The 19,214-nt window shown below is 45.6% G+C and overlaps 1 protein-coding gene across 1 annotated transcript in view; it reads right to left on the reverse strand.

Moving 5' to 3' along the window:
* NR4A1 (nuclear receptor subfamily 4 group A member 1) overlaps positions 1 to 17,048 on the reverse strand; it is a 27,959-nt gene extending 10,911 nt beyond the window's left edge. The window contains exons 1-2 of the mRNA XM_031937842.1: positions 16,838 to 17,048; positions 13,147 to 13,269 (exon numbers count right to left, since the gene is read on the reverse strand). The gene's annotated coding sequence lies outside the window, so the exon portion shown is untranslated. The remainder of the gene's footprint in view (positions 1 to 13,146; positions 13,270 to 16,837) is intronic.
* Between the last annotated feature and the right edge of the window lie 2,166 nt (positions 17,049 to 19,214).

A 19,214-nucleotide genomic window follows, 5' to 3' on the forward strand; every position in this document is an offset into this window, starting at 1 on the left:
TCCTTTCCTTACATTGCCACCCCTCCTTTCTATCACAATAGAAGCTCAGATTCCTGAATCCTTATGAATCCACAACTTCCAGGCCAGGGGTCTCTCCTCAACTATATCTCTACCTGGACGATACCAATACTTAACCCTCAACATGTACAAAAATAAAACTCAACAACCCTTTCCCCAAAAAATAACTACAAGCAAGAAACTCGGAAGTCCTCTTGGAGAGAACAAAGAACAATGACAACCTATCATCAAATTGTGTCTCTTCTTTTGCTACCACTCCAGTCCAGGCAGACCTATACATTTACAGCCACCATTAATCCATTCTGTATGCTGTTGTCAAACTAAAAGATTTCCTTAAAACACAATTTTCACTATTTCATTAATGAGGAATCTATTCCTATCTTCACCCCATCGGAATTTTACAGGTGGGAGCTCATAGATAATTGTGTATTATTACCCCACTTAGTCTCAGGAGAGAGAAAAGGACTGGTCCAAAGTCACTCAACTGGCAAATGGCAAGAATCCAAGTCATTGGATTTGTGTCAAAAGTTCTTTCCATAATTCGATGCATAATGGATTTTTCCCCTCTTACTGCCTGACTGAGATGGGCCCCACTAAATGCTTGGAAATCATGTGGAATGAAACTGAACATGCCCTTTGCTCCTCTCACTTCAAGGCCTAATATAAATTCTATAAAGCCCTGGAAACTGAGCTCCCACACAAGGCAGGGGGTGGAGGGAGCTCCTAAAACACTTCACAAATACATATCTCCACAGATGAGTAAGAATCTAATCCTAATCTGAATTCTCCCCACTTTGCCCTAGACACTCCTGAGGCTCTCCATTCTATAACAGGACTTTAGAAAATAGAAACTCATTTTAATATTAAAACAAAATGCAAAGAAAAGAGGAAGGTCGGCCTTTGACATCTCTCCATCCCAATCATCACATGATAGATTTCAAACCAAATAAAAATAACTTGTCAATGCTGCAGCTTCTGGTTATATACTTTGGGCTCCCCTTTAATCATCAGAGGAAACAAAGTTGGTGGCAGAGCTGTATGTGTTTCCTGGGCAATCATACTTCCATTTTCCAATTTCCAATAAACACTTACCACGCACTTCTTATGCACAAGACTAGGGCCAGCATGGAATAGTGGAGAGAGGACTGGCCTTGGAGTTACAATCCTAGGGATCAAGTCCAATCAAACCACTCAATCTTTCTGTACTGGTCCCAGGCTGTTACTAGGTGGCTGAAGTGAATGGAATTCAGGGCATTTAATTGGGAAGACCCATTTTCCCGTGTCCAAATCTGGTTTCAGAGACTCACTAGCTGTGTGATCCTAGGCAAATCATTTAACCTTGTTTGCCTCAGTTTCTTCTTCTATAAAATGAGCCGGAGAAGGAAATGGTAAACTACTCCAGTGTCTTTGCCAACAAAACTCTAGCTGGGGTCAGGCATAACTGAAATAACTGAGCAAGAAGCAGAGTAGCTTTGTTCTATTCATGTGCTCTGGTAGGGTGGAAGTTTCCTTCTGGGATCTCCCTTCATCGATGAAAGCATAAGTCTGTACCTCCCTCCCTCCCCCATTGCACAATGTACTATGCTGTTTGCTGGGCATATAATACAAAATAAAATTCCACTGAATAAACTTCCATTGAAGAACTTATACTCTACTAGAAAAATAAACCATGTACACGAAAGGTATAGACAGGATAATTTGGCAGATCAGGAGAAGCTTTCCGGAGGAGAAAATGGCATTGAAGAAAATGAAGATTCTGAAAGACAGCTATGGAGAACCAGCGTATTTCAGGAATCAGAGAGTGATTTTTTTTTCTTTTTATTTATTTATTAATTAAAGCTTTTTATTTGCAAAACATATGCATGGGTAATTTTTCAACATTGATCTTTGCAAAGCCTTCTGTTCCAAATTATGCCATCCTTCCCCCCACCCTCTCCCCTAGTTGGCAGGTAGTCCAATACATGTTAAATATGTTACAATATATGTTAAATCCAATATAAGTATACATATTTATACAGTTATCTTACTGCACAAGAAAAATCTGATCAAGAAGGGCAAAAAGCTGGGAAAGAAAACAAAGTGCAAGCAAACAACAAAAAAAAAGAGTGAGAATGCTATGTTGTGGTCCACATTCAGCTCACCTCTCTTTGGGTATAGACGGCTCTCTTCATCACTGGACAATTGGAAGTGGTTTGAATCATCTCATTGAGGAAGAGAGCCACATCCATCAGAATTGATCATCCTATAGTCTTGTTGCTGCTGTGTATAATGATCAAAGAGTGATTTGTAAGAAAGCATGGAAGCGAGAAGAATATCAGACTAGGGAAGAATAGCTAGAGAGACAGTGTTCTGGAATCTGGAATATAGGAAGGTCTGGCGAAGAACCTCAAAAAATAGGTGGCTAAGTGTTGTACTGAATAATGGCCTGGACTTTGAAGGCAAGAAGACTAGGTTTCAAAATACATCTCCAATACTAGCTGTGTCAGAAAAAGTCATTTAACCACCTTTGTTTTTTTTATCTGTAAAATGGATTAATAATGCTATTATTAACCCATTTTACAATGGGTAAATAGGTTGTTGTGAAGAGCAAATGAGATAATACATGGAAAGCACTTTTCAAACTATAAAGTGATATATAAATGTTAGCTATTAACAGGCCAAGAGGTTTGTATGTTATCTTATTATAACTTGTAAATAATCACATAAGTTTTTTGAATAAGAAGTGGCACAAACCTGTGCTTTGGGGAGATGATTTTGGCAACTCTGTGGTAGATGGATTGGGAAAGGAAGAGACTAGAAGCAAGAAAACTCATGAGGAAGATTTTTTTTTTTATCATTTACTCCCTCTCCCCACTTTTTCTGCTCCCTCTTTATGGATTGTCTTTCCTCACTGGAATGTAAGCTCTTTAAAGGGTTTCTTCCTACTTTTGTCTCTGTATTCTCAGAGCTTAAATGGTACATATCTCAATAAATGCTTGTTAAATAACTAACTACAGTAGTCCTATCAAAAAGGGATGAGGGCCTAAATTAATCCAATTGTTATATGATAGAGAAAAGGGGATGGATTCAAAAGATGCTGTACAGATGGATTCCAGAAAACTTAACAACTAATTAGGAAATGGATGGGGTGTGAGAAAAAAGGGAGGCACATTGTCAGTAATGATTTTGAGGCTGTTAATCTAGCTGCCCAGAAAGATGATGGTACTTTCAATAGAAATAAGGAAATTGTGTAGAAAACACGGCTTTCAAGATGTTTATAAGATATCTAGGCAATGAGGCACTTAACTCACTTAACTCAAGGACCAACAACTTGTTACCCCTTCCACATCACAACTATACCTATCACAGGCTCAACAGATTGTGGGTCAGCATAAGAAATTAAATGGGAATTTGGGGATGCTTTGCAGATGCCACAGATGCTACACAAAGGACAGTAGACAATACAGAAAAGTTTAAAAATTCAGAAATACATAAAATATATGTATATTATTGCATAATATCAATAACCTATAAAAGAAAAAGAAAAAATTCAGACCAAAGAAGGGAGAGCCAAAATATTTTACATGGATTTTCCAAAACGAGGGGATGCCGTGCCCCTAACCCCTGAAATGTGGAAGGAATAAGTATATACTGGAAATAGTGCCATGAGTCCAAGCAGAGAGGCCCAACTATACCTTCAACCTTTTGGAATTCTCTGAAATCTAAGAACTGTCTATAGATTTATTCATTCAGGTCTACCATATGGTGAAAGGCTGGAGAAATGGAATCCTTCAAAGGGCCTCATGACTACCCTGTCACCCCTGGCCAGCTGGTACTAGCTGGCATGCATCCCCAAGCATCCAGACTCAAGAATCACAGGATTTCTAGCTTAAGGATTTTTGAATTATAATTTTTTAAATTAAATTTAAATCTAGCCTAATCTTCTCATTTTGAATTGGTCCAAGAGGCAGAATTATGGATTCTCATAGTTGGAAAGGACCTTGGAGGCCAACCTGTACCTTAACTTACAAAATCCCTTTTACCCATATTCCAGAAAACTATTCCTCTAATCTTTGCATATACAAAGTCTATATAGTCTTATATAGCAAACCCACTATTACCGAAGTGGTCCATTTCATTGTGAAGAATTGTAATGTCTAGAAATGTTCCCTTACACTAAGCCTAAATCACAACTTCCAAGCCAAAAAAAAAAAAAAAAAAGGCCAATTCCCTTTCCACATGGCAGTCCTTCAAATAGTTGAAGAAACTAATCATGTTTCCTCCCAAGTTTCTTCTTTTTTTGGATTAAACATCCTTAGTTCTTTAAACTAGTCTTCACATAGCATACTGTTGGGATACATCCACTCTCCTAGTTACTCTATGGATTCACTCTAACTTATTAATATCCTTCCTTAATTAATATGCACTCAATAAAATTTGGCAGCCAAAACAAAACACATTACTCCAAATATGGTTTGATCAAAATAAAACATTTTAAAAGTAGTGGTCTCCTCAGTGCTGGACATCATGTCCCTGGTAATGGACTCAAAAGTTCCATTGGCTGTTCTGGTTGCCATATAACACTATGTACTTACCTTGAGTTTGTAGTTCATTAAAAATCTCCATCACTTTTATCTATCTCTCCCCATTCTTGTATTTATGAAATTGACTTTTTAAGTTGGCACTTAGGACTTTACATTTCTGCCTACTGAATTTCATTGTTTCACATGAAATTATATTATAAAGGCAGCCCTCTAAGCCCTCTAAGAAAATATAGGTGATATGGTGGATAGGGTGCACATAGGATTAAGTGATTTGCCCAAAATGACACCGTTAGTAAAAATGTCTGAGACCAAATTTTAATTCAGGTCTAAGATTTAGATAAATGAACTTGACCGTATTAAAAAAAAAAAAAAAAAAAAAGATGGGGAATAAGAAGGGGAAGGTTTGTTTGGCTTGACCTGTTCTTGATGAAGACATGCTGGGTAGCACACATCTACCCTACGAGATAAAGTCTATTATTATCCTCATTTTATGATTGAGGAAACAGAGATCAAGTGACTTGCCCAGAATCACACTGCTAAGAAGTAGAATGCATTTGGTTTTTCAGCCCATCTCTAGAATATTGATACCATATAACAAGAGACCAGTGGGGGTCTGTCTGCTCTAGGTGACAGCTTCAGGGGGCCTGGCATTTACACCTAAATTTTGTCTTCCAAACTCAAGGTTTCCTGATTCCAAGTCAAGCACTATCTAGCTATAATAATAATCTATATGTATTACATATAATATGTAACAACTAGCATTTTTGCAGTCCTTTAAGGCTTGCAAAATGCACTGGAAATATTAACTCATTTTAGATTGCATACATACTGTCTTGAGGAGAAGAGATAAGGGAGAGGGAGGGGAAAATTTTTTTGGAATACAAAATTTTACAAAAATAAATGTTGAAAACTATCTTTATATGTAATTGAAAAAATAAAATACTATTATGCTACAAAAATATTAACTCCTTTAATCCTCACAATGATTCTATATATACACACACTCTACCCCCCCCCCCCCCCCCCCCCCCCTGACTCCGGATTACTGCTCAAGCATACTCTCCATTTCTCAATGCCTTACTTCCTTGCCATCACCCACATCCAACCCCATGCCCAATCAATTGTCAGGTGTTGTTTCTGTCTTGTTCTCTGACTTCTGTCCCCTCCTCATGACTGGCACAGTCACCTTTGGTTCCTACAGTATCCTCTCACCTGGAAATAGCCTCCTTAGCCCATCTCCTTGCTTCATCTCTCCCTCTTTCAATTCATCCTCTACTTGCCAAAGTAACAAAGTAAGCACTGATCATCTCTCTGTCTCTGTCTCTTTCTTTCTTTCTGCAACTGGGATTAAGTGCCCAGGGTCACACAGCTAGTAAGTGTTAAGGGAACGAGGCCAAATTTGATTTCACATCCTCCTGACTCCGGATTACTGCTCTATGCACCGTACCATCCAATTGCCTCAGTCATTTCACTCTCCTACTCAAACTTCAGTAGCTCCCTATTATGATTAGGGGAGAAAACAGAACTTCTTCTGTTTGGCTTTTTACAACCTCAAACTTACCTGTCTAGCCTTATTATATATTACTTCACATACTTTCCTCTTACTATTTCTCATATGTTCTACTCCATTTTCCAATTCTGTGCCTTTACACCTGGCTGGCTCTCATCTCCACTTCTCAGAATCTTTAATTTCCTTTAAAGATCAGTTCAATTCCTACCTTCTCCACAAAACCTTACAATCTCACCTTCCTGGATGCTACAGTCCTCCCTCAAAATCTATTTCACATCTACCTACATGTTTACACTTTATCTTTCCTGACAGAATGTAAACTCCTTGAAGGGAAGGAATGTTTTTCTTCTTGTCTTTGACTCCCCAGCACTTAACACTCTACCTAGCAATAAATAATAAATATTTTTTAACTGACTGAATGATTGCAAGCTATCGAACACAACTCCAAAGGACCCAAGTCAAAAAATGCTTTTTACTTCCAGAGAAAGAACTGATGAACTCTGAATGAAGATTAATTTCTTTTCTTTTTTGCTTTATTTTTTTGTCTGTTTTTTTTTTTTTTTGGCAACATAGCCAATATAAAATGATTGTTCATGCATAGTCAAATTGCTTGCCTTCTCAAGGAAAGGCAGGAATAAGAGAATTTGGAACTCAAAATTCTTTTTAAAATGATTTTTAATATATATTGGATTCCTTTTCATCTAGAGGATGGGGTAGGGGGAATGAAGGGAGAAAAAAAATTTGGAACACAAGGTTTTACAAGGGTGAATGTTGAAAACTATCTATGCAGATATTTTGAAAATAAAAAGCTTTATTTAAAAAAGAAAGAAATATTACAATATCCATTATGGAAACATAGCCAAAATATTTATCCTAGGATGCTGTATAAAATACATGAAATTATAATAAAATGAGATATTTGACAACAAATAAAATAAAATGATTGTTGAAAAATGTGTTTTACTTGTCAATGGAAAATATTTAATTAAATAAATAAAAATATATTTGAGAGAGGTGAGACAGCGAGAGAAGAGAGAGAGAGAGAGAGAGAGAGAGAGAGAGAGAGAGAGAGAGAGAGAGAGAGAGAGAAAGAAAAATCTGGCAGAGGCTTATCAATCAGAGCCACCATTTCTCCCAGATTCTCTGGGATGGGGATTACACTCTACTGATGTTGGGTCTCAATTCCAAATTCATCATTTTTCTTCTATATTTTCCAGTCACTCTTCTTGATCAGAGAAAAATCAAAGCTAGATGAGGTGAATGTTTTACTTTCTTTCTGTCATGTTATTATTCTATCCACCAACAATCCAAATCCTTCTTTTTGACAACACTGTTTTACAGACAAAACCCCCTTCTTAATGCTCCTGACATTATTCTCTGCTACTGCCAAATGTGCCTGGTGTATGTGTGTGTTCATGTTTCCCCTTTCTTCCTGGCATTCATCTTTTAAAAATACGAGTTGGTTGAACAGTTCTTTATGTATCTAAATCAATTTCCTTACACAATCTGCTCTTTTCTAAAAAAAAAAAAAAAAAAAATTATATATATATATTGCACTTCATTGAGAGCTTCCTATGCTTCACAGGATAACTTCCGGTAAAATTCTAGGCTGTAAAAAATTCATAGCAACACTTCTTTATGATAACAAAAAACTAGAGGGAAAAAGCAGATGCCCATCAACCAGAGAAAGGTTGAAAAAAATATGGCATATGGATATAGAGGAATATTATAAGAAATGACGCAAATGAGGAATTCAGAGAAGTGTAAGCTGATTTGTAGGAACCAATATAGAGAAAAACAGGCAGAATTAAGACAACAAATAGACACAATGACTATAACAATGAAAATGAAAATAGCACTAAGAGAAAACCAAACTGTGAGTGAAAGAAAAACCATAGAAGGTCTCAGAGAACAGCTAAGTAAACCTATTTTTCTCCTTATAATAGAGATAGAGAACTAAAAGGTCAGAATGTTGTGTAAACTTTCAGATGGAGTCACTTTATCAGACAGATGATTTTACTTAATTATCACTCTTTGTCAATCTCTGGATTGTTTTGTGTTTTGAGATTTCCTGTCAATTCATTTCAATTAACATTTAATAAGCACCCACTTTATAAAAAGCACTGTGGTAGAGAGTGGAAGGGTTATAAAGTTCAGACTGTTCATCACTACCCTTAGGGGATTTATAGATGAAGAAAGGAATATGATATTCAAATAACTATACCACCAAATAATTCATGGTAAATTCACAAGAAAAAAAAATCAAGAAACTCAACTCCAAGGCTAAATCCTACTATTCAAGGTCTCCCGTAATATGGTCCCTTATTATTGCTTTGTCTTGGACAAATTGGTTTTGACCTTGAAACATATGACCGTGAAACAACACCCTTTTCACTATGGTCTTATTAAGATAATTATTTAGATACTTTACTTTTATTTGTTAAACTTTTCTGATCCAAAATTTAAATAAATAAACACTAGTTAAGCATCAGCTGTGCACAGAATACTGGGCTAAGCAGAGAGATGCTAACATTTGAGTACAACACAGTTCCTTCCTTCATGGAGCCTATAGTCTAATAGAAGTAAATGTGCCCAACACAAATGATTGTAATGAATAACTCCCTTGGCTTCCTCATCTTTGAAATGAGATTAGGCCCCTAGTTACCATTTTTATAGGGTTGCTATAAGAAGCAAAGGCACTAACAAGTTTAAAAAAAAAAAAAAAAAAAAAAAAAAAGCCTGTACTGAAGAGAGGTACTATTAATTCTGGCTGCTGGGTCAAGCTGACACTAGGGAACAAAGACAGCAGGGGTCAGGATCTCACGCTGGAAACAGAGACAGGTGTGTCCTCTCTCTCCTAGGCCACTGAATCTGTCTAGCCCCACATTCTTTTTTTTTTTTCTTTTTCTGCCTTTCAATTTTTAAATCTGTGCTTCCTTTTCAAATTACTGTCATCTCTCACTGAATCTCTGGCCTCACAGAAATCTCTCTGGTCACAAATTCATATATTTGAGCAAAGAAATCTGAAAATGTATATCTTGTTTCCTACCTCCTCTCTGCCAAGAGACAGGAGTTATTCTTTACAATCAATCTTCTGAAATCACAATTGGTCATTGCAATCCTGGTCAGCATATTAAAGTTTTTCACAGTTGTTTCCTTTACTGTGGCATTCACTAGTCAATGGGTATCTACTTTGTTTTCAGATTTTTACCACAAAAAGATCCTACATAAATATTTCTACATATAGAAGGTCATGTTTTACATGACTGCCCTGTATAATCTGTACTGGATTGTTTACCATCTCAAGGAAGGGGCAAAGGGAGGAAAGGATAGAATTTGGAACTCAAAACTTTTAAAAAATGTATATGTGGGGCCTTTCCCTCTGTCTTCAACTTTCTTGGAATATACCAAATGACATATATGCCAAGCATTTTGCAAACCTAGAAGCACTATAATAAATGCTAGCTATCATTATCATGGTCAGCATAATCATCCTTATATCTGACCCCACTTTCTACCAGAACTAGAAATGAATAACTTTAGCCCTTTCTTTCCTTTCCTTAGAGCTGAAAATAAGAAATGTCTGGTGCCTATAAATATTTCCAGTTTTAGGCAAGACTTCAGTAAGAACTTCCAGAGTTCAAAGTAAAGAAACATATAGCTAAAGGGATTCTCCTTCCTTAGGTACCTTAAAGGTTAAGAATTCTGTCTATCCACACTGACCCCACCTTTTTCTCCATGTGTCTGGCCAGAAATTTGGCTTGGCTCCTGGAACAATTCTTGCCCTATCCCTCATGCCAGGGTCTCACGCCACCTTGCAGACCCTCTGCCAAATTCCTAGGTCTCTCCCTCTGCCCCCTCACCAAGGCCACCACCCAGAGGAGGTGGGCAAGATTTCAATTCCCAAAATAAAAACCTTCTGATAGCAAGACACAGCCGGAAAGACTGAGGCATTTTCCTATTGTTAAAGTATTTTTAGACCCAGGCTCTGGATTTGTTTAGAGACTCACGTTCAGAAGAGGGAAAAAAGGGGGGAGGGAGGAAGAGAAGGAGAGGGAGAGAGAGAAAGAAGCATACGTAAAGAACTCTCCTTAATTCCATGTCAGAGCTGAACCCCTGGCCTTGCTCCCAGGCCCACTGCTACTCCAGGGAATGTTTTTGTGGTGAGGAGGCTGGCATTTTTTCAGCTTTTGCTCCAAGGGCACAAGCAACGGAGGGGAAAGGCAGATGCAGGAACCAGTTAGAAGACCATGGTTGTATGTACTAAAGGGGACATGAGAGGGCTGAAAACTTTAACTGACCCCCAAAAGCCCAGGGGACTTTGAGACTGAAAATGATTTGTTAAATAAAACATTGGCCTACAGTAAGTCTGAGGTTTTCCAAAGGTCCAAAACTGCCCTTCACCTACCCCAGGAACAGGGGAAACTTCCACTGATTGCAACTCTCTAGAAGAGAACCCAGAGCCTATGTCAGCACTTTCCGGCTCTAAATGTGGGAAGTTCATGCAGGGGGCTAACCTGTATCCCTTTTACTATGGTTCTAATAGACTCATTCTTGCTCGGTCCTCAGTGGAAACTAGCAAGGACTGTATCCCATCAATCAACCTCTCCCTGTCTTCCCGCCCTCTCTTACTTTTTTGCTCACAGCTCTGCAGGGATCAGATGGGAAGAAATGGCAAATCCTGTGTTTACATCTCTCTATCCCCACAACTCACCAGCCTCCTCCTAATGGTCTGCTTCTGGTTTAGAGATCCTCAGAATCAACAAGCAGGAAAGATCTGTGAGACGAAAGGGGGAGGTGGAAAGGGCCTCTCTGGTGTCTGGGAGAGGCAGGTGGAAAACTAGAGGGAAAGGGAGTGGCTGGGCGGCCTCCAGCCCCCGGCAGGTGAATGGGGGTGCCCGGGATGTGAGGAGGTCAGGATCCTGAGGCTATTTCTAAGCTAGAGTGTCCTAGTCTGTTTATATAGCAGAAACCTGAGCCGAGTTCTCCGGGAAAGGGGCGGAGAGGACAGGAGAGAGAGCCAACACGGGGTCGCTCTTGGTTAAGTCTGAATTTGGCTCAGGTCAGCAAAAGCCCAAAATACTCATCTGACAGGGTAGCCAGGTGGCCCCTGCATGGGCAGGAGCTCGGGCCAGGGCCCAGTCCCTAACAGACAGGTGCCCACGTCACAAGACCAGAAGCTTTGGGGACTCACGGGGCCTGGGGTTGGCAGGCCCAGCGGGGTGGCCCTGGCACTCCCTGAGGCACTGGAGTGGGGGGAGGAAAGGAGGAAGGGAAAGAGTATTCCCCGCCACACAGCTCAGACCATAGGATCAACACACAGATCTGGAGAACTTGCTTTTTTATCCCCCAAAAGTACACTAGCTGGGGAAGTTTGGTACAGGGGCTAGGGAGAAGGGAGGGAGAACTAGGGATATAGGGATAATAAAGTGGGAACCAGACCCACCGTTCTCATCTTCCCATGTTCTCTTGGGCACACTTCCAGGCCAGGCCCCCCCCAGGCTGCAACCACCTGCCCCATCTGACGATCGTAATCCCCCTTCCCCTGACTCTTGCCAAAGTATGAAGTACATTCAAGTGGGCTAATAGAGCAGAAGCTGCTGCTTGAGGCCAAGGGGATGGCCTTCCCAGAGTCACCTTCCCCAAACCAGGAAGCTCTGCATGGCAAGAATCTTTTCTTCATCTCCCTGAAACTGAAAACAGCCTAACCTCCTCCCCCTCCCCAAAGTCTCCCATCAGCCATCCAGGAATATGCAGCAGGGAATGAGCTGGGGAGAAGGGACCCCTGAATTCCCGCCCCCCCAGATCTGGGGCCAGAGGCACGGATGGTAAAAAAGGGAGCGAGGGGGCTGGGTGGCCCAACCCCAGTGAGGGTGAATCCCTAACTGTAGGGATATTCCCTAATTTGACTCTTCTGAACTGATGAGACCTGGATAGTCTTGCCTGCCAACTCTGGCCCTGACAGATCCACTCTCTAGTCCAAACCCCAAACTGGGGGCCTTAGAGTATTATAAGCGTAGGGAAACCCAGCAGCCAAGTATCTCCTTCCCTAGAAACCCCAACCCTAGACTGGGAGTCAAGAAGACAAATCACTCATGTTTACCTGGAGGTTTCAATGATCCATACTTTTGCAACATCGTTGACTGAGCCCCAAAAAAGCCCTTCTTTCTTCTCTCCAGTCTATCACCCACATCCATTTTACAAACGAGGAAACTGAGGCCAGGGAAATGACTCACCTTGCCTTAAGGTTATACAGATAGTAAAGTGGCCCCTACTCAAATTCGAATCCAGGTTCTCTGATCCTCATGGAATCATGGAAGTTTAGAACTACTAACCAGATGTATGGCTTTGGGTTAAGCAATTCACCTTTCTGAAACTCGGTTTCCTCATCTGTAAAATGAGAGACTTGGACTAAATCATGCCTCAAGTCCCTTCCAATGCTAATATCATAGCATTGGAAATCATATGATTGTTCCCAATGGCTCAAGAATAGTGTAGCCCGGAATGGGGAGTGCCTTTTGGGGCCCCCCCAAACAGCTTGACTATAGTTCCCTCCCTTCCAGAAACAAGGCTGTGCTCCCTATCTCCACAGGCTTACAGCTCCTGATCACCCCACCGCCCCAGCTCCTGGCCCTTGTGCCAAGGATTCTGCACTGCCCTGCCCCTCACCCCAGGCACGTGCCACCACAGGATAACAGCTGTTGCCATCCCTTCTCACCCTGCCCTACCCCAGCGCCGGGAACTACTAATTCCCCACTCTATTCCGACTGCCTCCTCCAGCTTCCCCTGTACCACCCCCACGCTCCCTCTCCCACCGGGATTGTCTTTTTCCTACTGAGGTGATGATAATTTCCTGATAGGGCTTTCTTCTTCCATTCCCCAAGTTACACCCACACCTTGGCGTGGCCTAGAAAGGCACTGGTGGTTCCTTCTGCACAGCCTACTGCTGCCTCCCTCCAGCTCTGAACCCTGAACGAGGGTCCCCCTGATGCCTCTAGTGGGGATGGATTCCTCTCACAGGCAGAAACAGCCTAAAGGTTGAAGAGACCAGGGGAGGAGAGTGGAAGACAGGCAGAGCCACACACGGGAACTTACCCCACAGCTAGGCAGATTAGGTCAGATTCAGTACATTCTTGCAGCATTCCAGGCCTGGGAAGGAGGGACTGAGAAGCCGGGAGACATGGAGTGGGGGCCCTGGCCCAGGGCCACCATGGCCGCCTGTGGAGAGAGAACCAGAGTGAGAGGGAGACAGGGCTCCAGCTGGTTGCAATCACCAGAGGCCCAGCCAGGAAACAGGCATGAGTGGGAGCTTGGCAAACAGCAGGAACAGACGTAGGAGCCCGTAGTGGGGGGGAGTGGGCGGGCAGGGAGAAAGGAGGGAAGGGCTGAGGTCAGCACACAGGGACCTCCCTGGGCCATGTCTTAGCACCCACATAGAGCATGCTCCTGCAACCCTAAACTCTGCAAAGGACCATGTGGCTGACCCAATGACAACAAAACAAAGTAAATTCAAGAAGGTGTTCATCCCCAGCTCAGGCCCTTGTGACCACTTCAAGAGTTCTCCTGGGGTGCTAAGGGTCAGGAGCCAGAACCCTCCCTCTGCACTGCAGCTTGAGTGACCAGAGCTGGTGTGGAGATGGGGGTGCAGAGGGCAAAGTGGGGGTGTGGCGGTGTGGATGAAGATTGGGCCAGGGATTCAGATCTTAACCTCCAGAGCTTTGGGAGCACAGATGTGGGAGCTGGGCTGAGGACAAGCTCAAAAGGCCTCTTTCCTCCTGAAGACCAAGCATGGCTCCAGAAATCTGCCCCTCCCTGATCTTCCCCCAGCAGACTGCAAGGAAACGTTACCACCTCAAAGAATGTGCCAAGACTAGAGGCTCAGATTGCAGAGGCTCCCCATCAAAGCAGAAGGGGCAGAGAGAGTCCCATGCCCAGCCCCTGGAAGGAGAACGATCCTCAGAAGGTGGCATTCTACTATTAATCAGGCAAGAATCCTGCAAGCTACCAAAATGTGGCCAAGGCTGGAGATGAGGGACGTGCGGCAGGAATCAGAAGGAAAAGTGTTGGAAACAACTGCAACACTGCTTGATTCAACCCAAAATGTCCTAAACTATCTCCATTTTATAACCAATATTCTTTCTTCCAAGTCAGTGCGATTTTTCCTAGACCTAAGCTTGTGGGTGGGGGCTGGACAGCAGCCAAAAGTCTGGTTCTGGCCAGTTATCTCAACTAACTGCCTTCCTTTCCCAGTCCTAAGATCTGGGCTGCAGAAAGGGAAACAGATACTCAGATATTTCCATGACAAGGGGGAAGGGGAAACAAAGTGCAACCTGTGAAGTTGATGGGCACTGAGGCACATGCCAAGGGGCCTAGGGATGGGATGAGAAGCAGCTCTGCTCTATTAGCCACCTCAGAGGTAAAGGATCCCAGCCCTCTCAGCTGAAAAAACAATGCACCCAGTGCTCCAAGGACAAGAGAAGCATCTTTAATCCCCTTTAAGGCGCAGTGCCCTCACCTCCTCCCTTCACCTCCTCAACTCCCAGAAGTTTTTGACAGCTCCCAGGCTGAAAGCCTGGATTTTTTTAATTGATGAATTCTCACCATATCCACAGATCATTAAAGAAACGTTTGATGATTCAAGGAAGTGGGAATTACAAAAGGCAAAGTATGGTCTTGCCAGACTCACTCCAATGTAATTTTTGATTGTATTATTGAACAGAAGAGGGAGATGCAGTGGATACAGTCTACCTAGATTAAAAAAAACTTCTAATAAACTGTTCCATATGCTTCTTATATAGAAGATGAAGTTCTGTGGTTGAGATTAAAGCAAATGAACACTTTGGACAACCAGACTGGATAGTTGTTCTTAGGTGCTAAAGGTCAAAAGTGAGAGGAGGTCTCCAGGGATTGATGGCTCTTAACAATTTTATCAATGATTTGGATAAAGGAACAGATTTCCAGATGACAAAACTGGGAAGACCAGATAATGTTATCTGGTTAGCTGATCCCGATCTAGAATCAAGATCCAAAATATTGTTGCCAGGTTATAATTAGGCTAAACTGAAAGTGAAGGGCACTAAAGATAAATGGAAAGTCTTTCACTTGGGTACCAAAAATATCAACTTCCCGAGGGAAAGGTGAGGGAGGCATAGATGTATATAGTAGTAGTCTAAACAAAGATCAGGGGACTCCAAGCTCAAGATGAGGACAGCCAAAAAAGCTAAAACAATCTCGGGGCGCATAAGAGGGACATAGTTTCTGGTGCAGGGAGGTAATGATACCATTTTACGCTGCCTAGTCAAACCTCTTTTGAGTTCTGGAACTGGGAAGTGTCCAAAAGAAGACAACCAAGACAGTGAAAGGCCTTGAGTCCATGGCCTAGGAGGATACGTGGAAGGAAGTGCCATGACTAATCTGGAGAAGAGAAGAGTGGGGGCAGAAAAGAAGGGATGAAAGAGGGAGCCAAGGATTAGGTCTTCAAGTCTTCAAGTGTGTGAACGCCAGCCTTGCCCGATTCCATAGCACAGGGCCAGCCGCAGTAGACAGAAGCTACAATTTGCAAGGAAACCAATTTAGACTCAATAGTGGGGCAAACTTCTTAACAAATAGAACTGTCCCAAAGTGGAAGGAGCTGTTTCAATAAGAACTGGGTCTTGAAGTCTCCCTTTCATGTCTGGGCTGGACCAGACTGCCCTTTCCACCTGTCAGCTTAGCTGTCACGCATCTACATCATCCTTGTGTCCCAGACTCCATTCTCAACCTAGGGCCCTGGGCTTCCAGGTGGCAAGCCGTCACCCCACCCGGCCCAGACTCATACCCCCGGGCGACTTCCATCCTTCCGGCAAAATGCTATACTCTTCCCAGCCGCCTTTCCAGCGCTAGCTCTGAGAGTAGTCATCAGATCTGCGCTACTATTCCTCAAAGGGGTGTGTCCCTCACTGGCCCCTGGGACACCCATCAGCGTCCCTGTGACTCTTCCATCACAAGCTCCTTTGCAGCCAACCCGGCGACGTGAGGCCCGCCCCCACCGTCAGAGGCCGCTTCTCTTTGCACCTGACCCCTCGCCAGGGCCACGCCGGCACACACGCAGCGACAAGTGCTTCTCACGCCTTTGGCTTGGAGGAGCCGGCTATCGGCAAGGCCTGTCCGGATTCAGGCCCGGCGGCCCTGGCCCATTCGCCGCCGTGTCTAAGCGGGGCGGCAAGGTCGGCAGCCTGCAGGAGCGCCCCCCTCTCCCAGGCTGGGGGAGCGAGGGCGGAGCCTTCTCCGCGCCCGCACGCCCCAGCCCGAGGGGATTTCGCAAGCGCTTTCCCGTGAGCGCGGGAAGGATGCGCTTGCTTTCAGGTGCCAAAGGTCTCCTTTCGCCTCGCCCCTGACTGCGCCGCCCAGAGGACAAAGGCTGAGCCTGGGGTGGGGAGTGAAAATCCCGCCTCAAATACCCTACACCTGCAGGCAAGCCCCTCCCCTCGGCCCCGAGACTCCTCGCTAAAGGAACCGCTTCCTTCCCCGGGCTAAGGACCCGGGGACACAACGCGGGCAAGCCTGAGCTGCCAGTGCTGCGCGTGGTGAATGATAACAGCGACAACAAGGACCAGCATCCCCCTCCCAGACAGCCGCGGTCCTCCCTCCCCCGCTCGCTCCCAAGGAAAGTTCCTGCCCATTCAGCGGCGGCCCCACGGGCGCCCCGCCCCCCGCTCCCCTCCCCCTCCCCCCGCCCCCGCCCGGCAGCGGGCCGTTCCCCCGTTTGCTCCGCCCCCCCTTTCCAGCGCCGCTGCCCCCGCCTCACCTGACCCGCTGGGGCTCCCCGCGCCTGAGCTCTGGGGGCGCCAAGCCCTGCCCAGGAGGCACGCGGACGCAGGCCCCCAGCTCCGGGCAGGCGGGGGGAGGATGCGGGGTCCGCTCCTCCCGCAGGAGCCGCCTCCCTCCTCGCGCCCCGCGCTCGCCATCGGGTCCCACCGCCTCCTCCTCCACCGACGAGCCAGCGAGCCAAAGGCGCCCCCGGCCCGGCTGTTCCGGGACTCGCGGCCGCCCCTCCCCCCGCGCCCCGCGCGAGCCGCTGTTCCGGCAGCCGGCGCGCCTCCCACCGCAGGCGGGCGGGGGAGGAGTGACGCGCGCGCCCATTGACGTCTCCGGAATCCCGGCGGCGGCGGTGGCGGCTGCTTGCCCGCCCCTGGAGCTTCGCCCGCCCCTATGAGGCTAAAAATAGCCGCGCCCGGGCGGAATCGCCCCGCGCGCCCGGCGCCCCGCCCCCGCCGGACGGCCCCCCCGCTGCTCACCTCCCCGCCTTTGCAGGTGGCCGGCCCGGGGCCGGCGGCAGGGGGGGGCGCGGGGGGGGGGGCGCGGCTTCCCTCCGAGGGCCCGGCAATCAGGGCGCCTTGCGCGCGGCCTCGGGACGAGACCCAGTCACGCACTCACAGCTGGCGGTGGGAGCTAGGGCTGCCGATGCTAGGGCCGTTTTACATCCGGGGAAACCGAGGGAAGCCGTCGCGGCGGGCTGCCCTAGTCCCAGCGAGGAGAGCCCTGCGGTTCCGTCCGAGCCCGCGCTCCAGTCCCCGCCGCCCCCCGGGGCAGCAGGGGCAGCAGGAGCAGCCTCCGCGGCCGGGCCCCGTGCCCGAGGCCCCCGAGGCCCCCGTGCCCGAGGCCCCCGTGCCCGTGCCCCCCGTGCCCCCCGTGCCCGAGGCCCGCGGCTGCCTTCCGCGCTGCGCTAACATCTCTGCCCTCCCTGCGCTCAGGTGTCCCGCCGAGGGGCGGGGGGAGCGCGGGGACCTCGAGGTTTCGAGATGTGCTGAACGGCTGGATCCCCGGCCGGCTCTGTGACCCGGGCAGGGCCATCCTTTCCTTACAAACAATACGGGGATGTAACCTACCGCCCAGGGTGGTTGTGACCCTCCTTCTCGGGCAATTCTCTGAGGCCAAATCATTACACACAAACTAAGGTCTGCGTTAGTGCGTGAAGTTTCTACGCCAGTCAGAGAGACATGCCCCATCACCTTCCATTACACTTGCGCCGAAGGTCCCTCTTCTCGGCTCTCCCCTCCCCCTCACGTGCGTGCACGTGCCCAGTACCCAGGACAGAACCTGCTGCATGATAATCCCTTTAAAAATGCTCGTTAATTAATCTCCGATTTATTTTTACTTTCTAAACCTTCACTGATTTCTAACCCTTATCTGTTACATATCTAATAGTCCAGACATGGACCATTCTGCTCCCTTTGTCTGGCAGAGTCTCCCCCCTCCTCCTTCCCTTTCTCTCCTCTCTCTCCTCTCCTTCCCCCCTTCCCTTTTCTCCCCTCCTTTTCCTCTTCCCTTCCTCTTCCTCTCCTCCCCTTTCTTCCTCCTACTTTTCCTCTCCCTCCCCTTACCCTCCTCTTCCTCCTCCTGCTGCTGCCTCCCCTCTTTTGTGGCTAATCTCCTCAAGAAGACTGTCTACAATGGGGGCCTACATTTTCTTTTTACTTTCTTTTTAGCTCTCTGCAGTCTGGCTTCTAACCTCCTCTTCCCAGTGAACCTGTTCTCTCCAAAATCACCAACAATCTCTTAGTTGCCAGATCCAATGGCCTTTTCTCAGGCCTCATCCTTTCTTGGACACCGATGACCATATTTTCTTTCTTGCTACTCTCCAAATTCTCATGACTCTTTTCCTTTCTGGTTTTCCTCCTACCTAACCACCCCCTCTCAGTCTTCTTTGTTTCGGTCTCAACCAGGTAACTGTGGTGTCCCCAGAGCTGTGAGTCACCCTTTTCTCTCATTCTGTCTACCAGGGCTCAGCAAATTATGCCCCGTGGTCTCAAGCTGCACAAAACTAAGTGGAAAACTGGCTTTGGCCCTTGCCTCCGAGGTGGTTAACCCATTCTCTGTACTATTTTACTTGGTGATCTTGTCAGCTCCCAGAGATCAGTTGTCATCTCTATATTGATGATTCTCAAATCAATCCTTGCTCCTGTTTCCTAACACTTGTAGAACCAGATAAAGCTGGCAAATTTACTGAAAATTTACCAAGTGTTAGGGCTAGAAGATAGCTTGGTTATATTACTTTGCCCAACAGCCTGATTTTCCAGTTGAAGACATCAAAGACCAGATAAGTTAAATGCCTTTTGAAGGGTCACACAGTAAGTGGAAGAAGGAAGTCAAACCAGATAATCTGAGTTGACAAAGCTTGTCCA

The sequence above is a fragment of the Sarcophilus harrisii genome, chromosome 5 (genome assembly GCF_902635505.1).
Source record: "Sarcophilus harrisii chromosome 5, mSarHar1.11, whole genome shotgun sequence".
In the NCBI taxonomy this organism is placed as follows: domain Eukaryota; kingdom Metazoa; phylum Chordata; class Mammalia; order Dasyuromorphia; family Dasyuridae; genus Sarcophilus; species Sarcophilus harrisii.